The 13898-nt window shown below is 49.2% G+C and overlaps 1 long non-coding RNA gene across 1 annotated transcript; it reads right to left on the bottom strand.

The window, feature by feature from the left end:
- Positions 1-1709: 1709 nt before the first annotated feature.
- On the bottom strand, positions 1710-13590 carry LOC133353601 (uncharacterized). Its single transcript, XR_009756412.1, has 4 exons — positions 12703-13590; positions 11543-11675; positions 9369-9422; positions 1710-6563 (listed from the first exon to the last, which is right to left on the bottom strand). It is a non-coding gene; the product is annotated as an uncharacterized LOC133353601 (long non-coding RNA).
- Positions 13591-13898: the final 308 nt, after the last annotated feature.

Below are 13898 nucleotides of genomic sequence, written 5' to 3'. Positions count from 1 at the left end.
AGCAACGGAGCCGACCCCGCGTCCCCCCACCTCACCTCACATGAACACACCCGCACGCATTTTCCCCCTCCCATAGAGCTGGAAGGGGAGATCACCTGATCGGCCGGTTTTTATCCGAGAAACCCTTATCGGGATTAACTCTCACGGTTTCCGGCGATCAGGGAATTGGACGACCTCCCCCGTGCTACGTTGCGCCGCGGCGCTGCGACTGGCCTTAGTGTGGTGTGGTCGCGGCGTGGGGCATTCGGCCACCGCGGTTGAGGCGCATTTCCCCCCACACACACCCCCACGGGTCGACGAGACAAGCAGGGGAAGGACGGGATAGCATGCAGGACCGCAGGGGCTCTTGCGCATAGTCACGGAAGGTTGGGATGGTTGCGCTTGAGCGCGCAGGCCCCATTGTTAGGGAGGGTAAGGGATTAATTGGGATTTACGCCGCGCACGCCGCACACTGATTAGCATTTAAAAGCACCGTGGAGGCGCCGCGGAGCCGCCGTGCGCGTGCAAGAGGTGCGCGAGCCATTGTTTGGAGTTTGCGCCGCGCGGGCAGGACATTGATTGGCGTGTCAGGGGCGCTGCGGAGCCGCCGTGCGCGTGCAGGAGGTGCGCGAGCGATTGTTTAGAGTTTACGCCGCGCGGACAGAGGATTAATTAGCATATGCGCCGCTCATGAGCGGAGCGCCTTTGGGAGTACGGGACAGAGGATAAAAGGGATCGCAGCAAGGGAGAGGCTCTCACTTCTCTTCAAGAGGCACGCGTGCAAGTTGGCTCCCAGCTCTGCCCTCCGGACGTCCGCGTGACGTGTCGCGACGGCATAGAGGAAAAGCCACAGGACGCCGAATACTTCTAACAGTGAGTAAGAAGGTGAATTAGAATCATAGCAGATAAATCAGGGAATAGGTATAAAGGTATCAGCGTAGGCCAGCCTCGTCGACTCACTGATTTAACATCTAATTCGCAGGTAGCAGATAATAATCATTAATAGCGAAGCGTGGTCTCGCGTGATCTTGTTGAGCAGTGTGTCGCGTGGGGAGCTGCGTGTGTGTGCGTGCGTCCACCCCGTGTGCGATACAGGTGCGCGATCATAACGCGAGTAGTCAGGGGTGAGTGTAGTGCTGCGGCTCGCCTCGGGGAGCGCTGCGCAGAGTGGCGCGAGAGTGGGTGTCGCGTGTGTTCACTCCGTAGTGTGTGATACAGGTGCGCGATCATAACGCGAGTATTCAGTGGTGAGGGAGTGCCGCGGGGAGCTGTATGCGTGAGTGCGCATACGTTCGTTATGTGTCGGATACGGATGCGCATTGGTAACGTGGTTATTCGACGTGGGAGGCGAGTGCCGCACAGGGCTATAGACGGGCACACGCTCGCAGCGTGCGAGAGCTGGTACGTAGCGGTGTAAAAGAGGGGGAGTGTGCCGTCTGATTGATGATGCTGTGCGCACGTATGCTCGCAGCGTGGGAGCGCGGCGCGAGGCTGTAACAGTAGGGGCGTCGTGTTCGAATGCCGGCGAAACCGTAGCGGGTAAATAAGGAGGTGGGGTAACGTAAATGGAATAGGGGATGCAGGCGGGAGGGACCCCGGGGGCCAACGGCCCCCACAGGTATATGTTTGAGTCTATGGGTCTCTGTGTGGGTGTATGGGTCTATGTGTGGGTGTATGAGTCTATGTGTGAGGTTATGGGTCTCTGTGTGAGTCTATGGGTATCTGTGTGAGTCTATGGGTGTCTGTGTGAGGCTGTGTGTCTGTGTGATATTTTGTGGGTCTATTTGCAAGTATATTGTCCCAGTGAGTGAGTATTTGGGTTTCTGTGTGAGTCAATGGGTGTCTGTGTGAGGCTGTGTGTCTGTGTGTGAGTCTATGGGTCTCTATGTGATTATATGGGTCTTTGTGCAAGTATATTGTCCCTGTGTGAATCTATGAGTCGATGTATGTCTGTGTCTCTGTGTGATTCGATGGGTTTTTGTGAAAGTATATTGTTTCTGTGTGAGTCAATGGGTGTCTGTGTGAGGCTGTGTGTCTGTGTATGATTCTATGGGTCTTTGTGCAAGTATATTGTCCCTTTGTGAGTCTATTGTCTCTGTGTGAGTTAATGTCCCTGTGCGATTCTATGGGTCTTTTTGTAAGTATATTGTCCCTGTGTGTGTCCATGGGTCTGTGTGTGTATTTGTGTCTCTGTGTTATTCAATGGGTTTTTGTGAAAGTATATTGTTTCTGTGTGAGTCTATGGGTCTCTGTGTGAGTCAATTGGTTTTTTGTGAAAGTATATTGTTTCTGTGTGAGTCTATGGGTTTTTGATTCCATGGGTCTATTTGCAAGTATATTGTCCCTGTGTGAGTCTTTGGGTATTTGTGTGAGTCAATGGGTGTCTGTGTCTCTGTGCGAGTCTGTGTCTCTGTGTTTGCCAATGTGTCTTCCTGTGATTCTATGGGTCTTTGGGCAAGTATAGTCTTTGTGTGAGTTTATGGGTCTCTGTGTGAGTCTATGGGTCTCTGTGTGTGTCTATGGGTATATGTTTGAGTCTATAGGTCTCTGTGTGGGTGTATGGGTCTATGTGTGGGTGTATGGGTCTATGTGTGAGGTTATGGGTCTCTGTGTGAGTCTATGGGTATCTGTGTGAGTCTATGGGTCTCTGTGGGATTTTTTTCTCTGTGTGTGTCATTGGGTCTCGGTGTCTGTGTCTGTGTGCAAGTATATTGTCCCTATGTGAGTGTATGGGTCTCTGTGTGAGTCTATGCGTCGCTGTGTTAGTCTATGGGTCTTTGTGCAAGTATATTGTTTCTGTGCGAGTCTTTGGGTTTCTGTGCGAGTCAATGGGTGTCTGTGTGAGGCTGTGTGTCTGTGTGAGATTCTAAGGGTCATTGTGCAAGTATATTGTTCCTGCGTGAGTCTTTGGGTTTCTGTGTGAGTCAATGGGTGTCTGTGTGAGGCTGTGAGGCTGTGTGTCTGTGTATGATTCTATGGGTCTTAGTGCAGCCGTCCTCCCCTAATTAGCGCGAACAATCGAGAGTCTACTGTACTTGGCTCCCATTGCCACTGCTTTGCAGCACTGAGTAATGAGCGAAAGCCCACGAGCACAAGGGGACAACATTCACAGGGCCGCACAGACAAGTCACGTGCCCCAACTTTCTATACTGCCACCTGTCAGCCCCATGAGTTTACAGGCACGTGCCACCACCTCGGTCAGATCAGTAAATGCAATCACGTAAAATTGTCCATTGCAATGATTGATGTTGATTGACGTGGCTCTGCTGCTGTCCCCTTTGTGGGCCGAGTCGTCTGCGCGGAAGCAGGAAATTGTTATCATTGAGCACGCACATCGATCTATCGTGAGTTCTACAATTTTAGTTTAATTCATTAACCAACTCAATTTTCTTAACTTAAACATAACTTATACCACTATACTTTAGTGGTTTTTGGCATAGAGATCCACGGAAGATGAATATTTGGGATTATCCACGATTTTGAATTAGCCGTGGCCATCCTCCCGGTCATTAGTGTGGAAAATGGAGAGTCTACTGTAATCAACAATCCTGTTTTGGCCCAATATTGAATAATCCTTTGATAAACACATGCTTGGTTTTGTTTTTCCAAGCTAAGTCCCAAATAGCTATAGGATTCATACCAACCCCTCTTGTACATTTGATCACCTTTTCAAGTTGCTGCGATCCCCAGTCGGTCGCACAGAGGTGATGCGTAAAGTAAAGGCCGACCGAAATTCGGTTTCGGTGCCGAAAGTTGGCAAATGGCCACTTTCGACATACGTTCGGTTTCGGCCGAAAGTACATTTTTTACTTTCGGTTTACTTTCGATTTCGGCCGAAACTGATATTGACTTTCGGTCAACCGAAGATCTATTTTTAGAATATAACGCTAGTGCTACGTTTATCTCTCTGCCTATCGGCCGGTCAGTCGGCGCTAGGCAATCCTGCGATAGGCTGCAAAAACACATCAGCAGCAGCTTGGGAGCGAGGTTACAGCCGCAACGATGGTCTGTTAATGTCAACAGACGGCAGCCTGCTTTTGCATCCGTGGGTGGAGTCTCTTTGGCGGGACGACAACAAAGTGCCGTTGTTGTCTGTTTCCAGCCGCCTGCCCGCCTTGGCTTATGTGTTGCGTTCTCTTCAGTCTACACGCGTGTTGATACAGAGATTCGAAGTCTGACAATATTCTTCTTGGTTCTTTCGGTAAAGTCACTTAGAAGGGAAGTAATAAAATAATAAAAATAAAACATAATAAAAAAAATGAAGAATTCTTCACCTGAGGACAGCTGCTTGCGTTGTGGCTGAAACGTCGTGAGAATTATTTTATTATGTTTTATTTTTATTATTTTATTATTTCCCTTCTATGTGACTTTACCGAAAGAACCAAGAAGATGAATCCCTGCAGTCACGAAAGCTTTAAATCGAAATCTGACAATATTGTTATTCAGTTAGTTAATAGTTACGTAGCGAATTAGTGATAACAAAATTACGAATCTGAGTGAAGTAGAAAATTAAACTTAATAAACGGAGCAGTTAATCACTAAAGTCGATTCTGATGCAAGAAACAGCAACCTGCTGGGCGAGAATGCGGAAAAACTGGTATTTCTTAACTACAACATTCGTTTGTTTAGATATAATCACCAAGTAACACCTAAAGATTTGATATTTAACGACTCTTACTGCAGGCTCTGAATGATTAGTTCTAGATACATTTTTTATTAAAGTAGCATTGCATCATGACCTATATATAAAAAATGAAAATTTGTGAATGTGTCTGTTCAAAATGTTTAGCGTACTTCCCGACATGCAACAAACTTTAAATTTGCCATGTGGGTACTTTCCATACTGTACACCATGCATACACTTTGGTATTATTTTTTTGGGGGGGGGGGGGTGCAATAATGCATATATTTTGCACGGCAAGCGAGCTGTGACGTCACATCTGTCATGTCACCCGCGCATGTGTAGCGCTTAGCGCTACGAACATGGCGTGGTGCTGGCCACCCACCCCCTCGTGTGCCATGCCGGCCTTCATAGGTACTCGCTAACAGCACTTGCCCCCTACAGTCTCACAGGCTACATGGTGGATTTTTGTCCTTATCCTGTGTGTATGTAGGGGGGGGCAGCGACTGCGTAGCGATTCGCGCGCTGCGCTACGAACCCGACGACCAAAGTTCAATTCCCACTCATGGCCACCGCCGGTGACGATTATTTGAACTGGTCCTGGGCCTCCCCTAGGTCGACTCAGCCTCAAACGAGTAAGTGGTGTGTCAACATCGCCACTGGGGAGACAAAGGCAGCTGGCCGTGGTGAATCCAAGTCCCGGGCGAAGCCGGGTAGTAAAGCTAGTATTTCATAAATCTTGTGTTCGGTAACTTTGGTTATAAACCTTTCTGTTTTGGTCTCGGTCGAAAGTGTAGTTAAACTTTCGGTTTCGGCCGAAAGTGAAGTTCAACTTTCGGTTTCGGCTTCGGTTTCGGCCAAAAGCCAATATTTAACTTTCGGTCTGGTTTCGGTTTGGGCCGAAACCAGAAATTCAGTTTCGGTCATCCTCTAGCGTCAATGCTTCAGCCTACAACACGCCATGGCAACGTAACTGGTACTGGGCAACTATCTGAACGCTGGAATAAAAAAAACCCGTCTTTCTTGCAACCAAAAACGGCAGGATGGATATGCATGGTGTGCATGCATAATGTGAATGTATGTCTGTTGATTATCCTATGAATAACCCAACCGATATTGGATATCCATTGTAATTTATATGCATTTATAACCTCCCCCCCCCCCGGCCTTCGGCCTAATTGCCCCACAAGTGAGACATCACATTTATCTCTTGAGAAATCCTCCTGCTTCGCTCTTAACAACCCTGGCTATCGCCTGTTGATGTGAGTTGGAATTACTGACAAAACGTCGTACTCGAATTGTAAATTTTATTTTATACCTACGTGACTTTACCAAAAGAACCAAAGAGTATTGAATTGTAAATGTTGGGGGTTTACTGTCGAACACACCAGTGTGCTGAACTAGTAACGAATTAGCACGTTTTGATTACGTGACAAACCTTACTACAGTAATTGGCTGTGTTGGCGGTGGCGGGTTTAACGACACATTCATATTTACGTCGTCTAACCCAAAAACCTCGATTATGGATAATGGTCGTGAAAGCTTGAGGTCTTCTTGGGGTAAACAAACTTATGAATATTTATGTTGAACTTCTTTCGCACCGTACATAGCCAACTGTGCTAATCGGAGGTGTGGAAATATGTAAAGCCTTGGTTGGAACGCAGCTAAAAGGCCTGGTGACAGAAGTGACCTGTCTGCTATTTTACATCTCTAGGTTTCAATCAACTCATTGCCCAGCATAAATTTTAACGTGAACTCGACTACGGGAACAGACCTGAATCTGACCGTCAGAACGGAGGCTTTGGATTCGGGCCGTGGCCCAGGTGCAGTGGTTTGTGCTGTACAGAGCCCTCGACAAGATAGGTGCCAGACACCAGCGCCGCGGCCGCCCTGCGCGAGCGGCCGCTCAGGGTAGAGCGGCCGAGGTTTCCCACCAAATCGCTCCTCCAGCATTTCCTTCAGCCTGCACGCCCCGCACACACAGGCCGCAACGCGATGTCCACACACAATAAAAAAAATGCCACACTCCAAGTGCTATGAGGCTCCATCCACACGGTGGCGCTGCTACACAAAGCAATGAGGCACGGCTGTTACGAAGACTTAGGGAGTTTAGTCATTTGTGGAATTGTTTTTTTAACTTGTCATGGGACCTTGTTGTCAAGTTCAAGTTCAAGTTCATTTATTAGGTATAGCCCTGTGAGCCATTCAGCTCTTGAATCGGGTGCAACCGCAACAAACAAAAAACAAAAACATGAACAAAAAAAACATCTTAAAGTGAATATGTGACTAAGTGCAAACAGAAAATCCAAGAAAAGACAGCAAAAATATTGCAGAAAAAACACCGTACACCAACGCTGTGTGCAAAAATGCCAGTGGGATGCAAGTCAAACAACAACAACAACCACAAGACAACTTAGATTAAGGCCATCAGTCTAACTCTGTACTACAACAACACAAACATGGCTAAACCAATACACTTTTCGAAATCACCAAAATAAAGCCATGAAGGCAATGAAAAAGCAATCATAGGAACTGACGGAATTTTCACAATAAATGGCATAAACAACATGTACTACCAAAACCCTGCAGCCATAGCTGGCTGCATGAGTCACTCCACAACAGCAGGAGCATCAATCGGAGTATTGTAATTTTTCAATGCACCTTTAAGATCAGCACACTAAATCAAAACACAGGTCATACTTTGTAGCGATCATCCGGAGCGAAACATTTTATTTTAGGTCACTGAATAGCACTGGCAGCTAGGGGTGTACAACTCCTCTAAAGCAGTTTTGAGTGAAGATCTCATAGGTAGTGACTCAAGTTTCAATTTATTTGCAACAGCATTCCAGACCCTGGGGGCATCAATAGCAAAGGCCCTTCCTCCAGTATCGAAGTATAAAGAATAACAATAAGTTTTACCCTTTCTGGCAATAAAACATGTCTTAAGATGTTCAAACACCAAATAGATCACGTTACATTTTTCATGAATGGAAAACTTGTTTCTCTAGTCCATACCACGAGCCACTGGTCCAACATTCCTCGTAACATTCAGCAATTCCCTTTCTGCCACGCAACATGCTGCAGGTCAACGTTTTGGAGGGCTTTGGCTCTGCATAGGCTATTGAGGCCCAGAGTCCTGGGCTGGGCAACAGTCGAGACCGCCGCGGGTCATTGACACGGAGCGGCCCCAACGAGTCACAACGCCGCTAGAGTGAGTGAAAGCTCGCCACGCCATCTGAACGAGCCACGTTCCACATGGTCAGGGCTGTCAACGTTCTTGCCCAACTCACGGCGGCTCGCTTTGACGCTGCTGAGCACGCTTCCACGCATGCTCGGAATGGAGGCGGGCCGTTAACGCTCCGTGTAGAGCAAACTCTAGCGCTTCCATGTAACTCGGCTGTCTGCGCCGCGATCTACAATGTTAGCTGGAGTGCAGACTTACTGAGGATCTGATAAAGCAATCTTGAGCAATGCCACTATGTATTGGGCCTGCCTGCATTGCACCTGTGCACGTTGCGCCCACGCGAGTGGTGCCTGTATGCTTGTGGGTAGGGGATGGGTGAGGTTTGTGGGTAGGGAGTAGGGAAGGGTGAGGATTGTGATAAGGGAGTGGTGAGGGACGAGGCTTGTGGGTAGGGAAGGGTGAGGCTTGTGGGTAGGGGGTGGACACTGGGAACTGTGGGTACTCTGTGCCCGCCCTATATAACTTTATCTGCAGCGTGTTCCGCAGGCCGCGAAGGGAATTTCTGAACCTTGTGAATGTTGGACGGTGGCTGGCAGTATAGTGTCATGGTGGCGTGGTATACAGGAGGGCGTGGGTTCCATCCCGACCCTGACGCCTGCTGTAAATTTGGAGTTTGCATGTTCCCTCCGCAGTCGCGTGGATTTTTCTCTGGGTCCTCTGGTTTTCCCCTCTACATTTAGATTCAAGATGCCTTAATAGTATTTGGCTAATTAAAATTTGCACATAAGCCCCTTCGTTGAACTATTATTTGTAGTGAAATGAGAGCGTAAATGGGGTTTGCTGCTGGGCTCTGGCCCAATCACACGGCCCGGGTTATTGGGGGGCGGAGCCCGGTATGGGGGGCGTGTGGGAGGGGCCGCCGTTCACCTCGGCTCCAATTGGAAGCGAGGTGAATGGGGGTGGAGCCAGCAGGGCAGTATGGGAAGGCCGTATCTGACGATCCGGAAGGGGAGGAGTCAGGGTCACGTGGGGGAGAGGATAGAAGTGGGAGCTCGGAAGAGATCGGGGGAGTTGCGGAGTAAAGAGGCTGAGCCACGTTGGGTGGTGAGAGGAGATCCGCGCCATCGGCCACGTGGCCGAAGGACCTTCAGCACGCCGTCGGCCAGCGGAGTGCGGGAGTGGAGGAGCTAACGGAGGAGCGTGCGTGGGCGCGCGCGAGGAGACGCTGGTCCTGTCAGGACTAGCGGGGTGTGAGGAAGAGTGGAGGAGCCGATGAGGTCGCGCGTGCGGGGCGCGCGCTAGACGACGCTGGTCCGCGGACAGGACCAGCGGGGTGCGGAGAAAGAAACTAAATAAAAGGCCAAAGGAGACCAACAGTGACCAACGGAGTCTTTTATTACAGTAGCCAGGTCACTTCTGAAAAATAGCTATATAGTTCAGTAGGCACTTAAAATAAAAAAAGTTTAGTTTATAGCAGTTAGTATAAAAAAAGAGAAATGCAATAAACATGTCACCACGCATTATCGCGCACACGGAGATGAGCCGAGCGGCCGCAGAGGCGAGGGGGAGAGCGGTCATGCTCACGTGGGTAGGAAATTTCCAAGCGCTTCGTCGGGCTGCAGGTAGGAGGCCGGGGACCTGACGAAGGAGACGAAGGTGTGAGTAGGCGTCATCGCAAAACACCAATACCCCCCCCTAGCCACGGGGCTGGACACAACACAGATACCCCCCCTAGCCACAAGGCTGGACACAACACAGATACCCCCCCCCCCTTGCCACGGGGCTGGACACAACACAGATACCCCCCCCCCTTGCCACAGGGCTGGACACAACACAGATACCCCCCCTAGCCATGTGGCTGGACACAACACAGATACCCCCCTAGCCACGGGGCTGGACACAACACAGATACCCCCCTTGCCACGGGGCTGGACACAACACAGATACCCCCCTTGCCACGGGGCTGGACACAACACAGATACCCCCCCTTGCCACGGGGCTAGACACAACACAGATACCCCCCCTTGCCACGGGGCTGGACACAACACAGATACCCCCCCTTGCCACAGGGCTGGACACAACACAGATACCCCCCTTGCCATGTGACTGGACACAACACAGATACCCCCTTGCCACGGGGCTGGACACAACACAGATACCCCCCCTTGCCATGGGGCTGGACAAAACACAGATACCCCCTTGCCACGGGGCTGGACAAAACACAGATTACCCCCCCCCCCCCTTGCCATGGGGCTGGACACAACACAGATAACCCCTTGATACTGGGCTGAGTGCATAAGCAACTGAAGTAGAATTGTGTTAAATAAAGTACATACAGTAAAAAAACTCATGAAATAAACTTAAATGAAGAAAACTAGCAATAGAAACATGGGGAAAAACAAGCTCTCAGCATATAAAACAAGCAATGACATAATGCTACGAAATGAAAGAATTACATAAGACGACAATAAATGCCTTAACCCTCGTGGAGCTCAAGCGAGGCGTAAGGTTGCCCCTCGCCTTACGTCTCGCTCCACGGTATTCATCCGCAAACCTCACTGTGCTGCAATATTTGCGCTTACGTAATTAACGCAAGAATGTCTGAATATCGATGTTTTATTGTTACGTGATTTATGGAAGCATTCCCATTAGGTTAGATTTCCTCAAGTTAGATCTTTCGCAACCTGGGGACTGTCTGTACATGAAGGAAGATTCGCATTGCCGTTTACGACAGATGCTGGTTAGTGAAGAGCATTCCAGATTGTAGAATGCCGTATAACAATATATTTTCCTGTATTTTAATACATCTTTACTTTCCAACGATGTGCTGTACTAGTCATGAATTGGCATGTTTTGGTTACGTGACAAACCTTACTAATTGACCGTATTGGGTGGTGCCGGGATTAACGACATTTATTATATTTACGCAATCTAACCCAAAAACCTCGATTATGGACATTGGTCGCGAAAGCCTGCTACATATTCAACTGACAGCTTGGTAGTGTACCATTAAAATGTCAAGCGGCAACATTTTCAAAAAGAGAAAGCGTACAAAAAAGATGGCATCATCGTTTGTCCCTCTCCGATTGCTTGCCAAATACAAGGAAACTATTGCAAACGTGGCAGTGAGTAAAACTCGTAACTGCAAATCACAGACAGAAGCAAGCGACATCTTGTGTCGTTGACTCGGATTCATCCATTCTGGTCCCTTGCAAAATGTTTTTGACAATGCCTGAAAAACTTCGCTTTCACTGTTAACAAATAAATCTTTGGCTCATATTTGCAGGTTGTTTTATCCACTGCAGTAGCACCCAGTTACACCACTGGGGACTTCACACGAGACCAGCCGAGAGGCGTTTTGATAACACGTTCACATACAAAAGACAAAGATCCCCCGTGTAGCCTTAACAGACTGTTGGGGCAAGTGCCGATAGTGAGTAGCATCCATGAAGGCCGGCACGGCGCGAGAGGGTGTTTGGCCAACATCAAGCCCGGCCGCCTTTGTCTCCCCAGTGGCGTTGTTTACACACTGTACCAGGTACTCATTTGACGCCGAGTCAACTTTAGGGGAGGTCCAGGACTGGTTCATATAATCGTCACCAGTGTTGGCGGCCATGAGCGGGAATCGAACTCGTGTCGCCGGGTTCGTAGCGCAGCGTAGCGCTAACCGCTGCACTATTGTGCACATGCAGGCAGATACAAACACCCTGACATACACACTCGTACACAACGTGGCCATACGACTGTCGTAGCTGTACCTTGCAGGTCGGGCACACAAACTCGCAGCCCGCGCGTGCGCGTGCCTTTGTCCTGCAGGCATGCTCCACACGAGACGCGTGTCCGCACACCGGCAGCAGGTAGGGGCGGCTGCGTGACGCGTCCCAGGCTCCACTGGGAAACAGACATTTTTTAAAATCCCAACCAAGGCATGGGATCAGAACAAGTGCTAAGGCAGCACCTGACGCGCAAAGACAGCGTCGACTTTTCCCATTTGAAAGCGGCCACTCCTCGTCATCATCACAGATTAAGGGGTCTGTAATTATGACGATAGACCTGATTTTCATTCAATCAGGTCTATAATTGAATGACAATCGTAGACCTGATTTTCATTCATTTAGGATTTTCTTTGGACGTCAGCTAATAAAGTAGATTATCGATTATTCGTGCTGACAGGGAGGACAGCCGCGGATAATTCAAAATCGCGGACATTAGATTACTTTTATTTAAACTATGAACTTCATACATTAACAGTACATCTAGCAACTAATTTACCTGGTGGTATTGGAACAATTCTTACATGCTTGTGTTGAACCAATGCCGCTTGAAATGATACAACAGCAGGCGTTGACGATGAAAAGCGTAAAAAACTATTCTGAGTTTATTGTCCCTTATTTTATGGCCTGCTCAGATCTTCTTTCGGGGACTCAATTCGCTACTTTTAGCTCTGAACATCAAGCGTAGCGAGTGAGCCTCTATGAAGGCCAGCAGCGTGCTGTTAGTGGTCGTGTAAGCAGAATCACAGCCGTCTTTGTCTCCCGAATCTACACTCGCAATGAACCGAGTACTCATTTAAGGCCGAACTGACCTAAAGGAGGCTCCCAAGAATGGTTTATATTTCGAGTTGCCGCTGTTTCTCCCCGTCAGAAATTAAATTACCTTCACGCATCTTCATGTGGCGTCTCCTTGAGACGACTGTAACTGCACGAGCTAAAGGCGCGTCTTTCTGTAAGCGCCACACTGCCTTACGCGAGACTTCAGTTTTACATTTTCCATCATCTACTCCTTTAACGGATGTAGAAATTTAAACTAACTTCTTTCGCACCGTACGTAGCCAATGGTGCTAATCTGATGTGCGGAGCAAGAACAAACACTAAAACACAAAACGCACGCGCATGTAGGCCGTGCTATAAACAATTACCTTTGATTTCCTGTGCGGGCAAGGACGATACAGTCCACTAAAACTACGAGCACGCGGCACACCACCAGCGGCCACGTCTCCTGCCGCGTGTGCAGGCGGTGCAACTGCACGGGCCCACACGGGCGGGGAGTTGCTGCAGTGCCATGCCACGTGGAGCAGAGGGGGGCATTGGCAGGCTTCATTCTTGCGTTTCTTGCACCAGAACCAGACTCACACAGAGACCCAGATACTCTCACACAGAGACCCTCACACAGAGACTCTCACACAGAGACCCAGAGACTCTCACACAGAGACCCTCACACAGAGACCCAGAGACTCTCACACAGAGATTCTCACACAGAGACCCAGAGACTTACACAGAGACCCAGAGACTCTCACCCAGCGACCCAGAGATTCTCACCCAGAGACCCTCACACAGAGACCCAGAGACTCTCACCCAGAGACTCTCACCCAGAGACTCAGAGACTCTCACACAGAGACTCACACAGACTCTCACCCAGAGACTCTCACACAGAGACCCAGAGACTCTCACACAGAGACTCAGAGACTCTCACACAGAGAGACCCTCACACAGAGACTCACACAGAGAGACTCTCACACAGAGACTCAGAGACTCTCACCCAGAGACTCAGAGACTCTCACCCAGAGACTCAGAGACTCTCACACAGAGAGACCCTCACACAGACACTCACACAGAGAGACTCTCACACAGAGACTCAGAGACTCTCACACAGAGACTCAGAGACTCTCACCCAGAGACTCTCACACAGAGACTCAGAGACTCTCACCCAGAGACTCGGAGACTCTCACCCAGAGACTCTCACCCAGAGACTCTCACAGAGACTCACACAGAGACTCACACAGAGACTCTCACAGAGAGACTCTCACAGAGACTCACACAGAGACTCACACACAGAGACTCTCACACAGAGACTCACACAGAGACTCTCACACAGAGACTCTCACACAGAGACTCTCACACATAGACTCAGAGACTCTCACACAGAGACTCACACAGACTCTCACACAGAGACTCACACAGACTCTCACACAGAGACTCAGAGACTCTCACCCAGAGACTCAGAGACTCTCACACAGAGACCCAGAGACTCTCACCCAGAGACTCTCACACAGAGACCCAGAGACTCTCACCCAGAGACTCTCACACAGAGACCCAGAGACTCTCACCCAGAGAC

This window comes from Lethenteron reissneri, chromosome 44 (genome assembly GCF_015708825.2).
Source record: "Lethenteron reissneri isolate LAM-NWPU_2019-01 chromosome 44, ASM1570882v1, whole genome shotgun sequence".
NCBI classification, from domain to species: Eukaryota; Metazoa; Chordata; class Hyperoartia; order Petromyzontiformes; family Petromyzontidae; genus Lethenteron; species Lethenteron reissneri.
The sequence above is the reverse complement of the archived record's forward strand: the minus strand, read 5'-3'. Positions and strand labels throughout refer to the sequence as shown.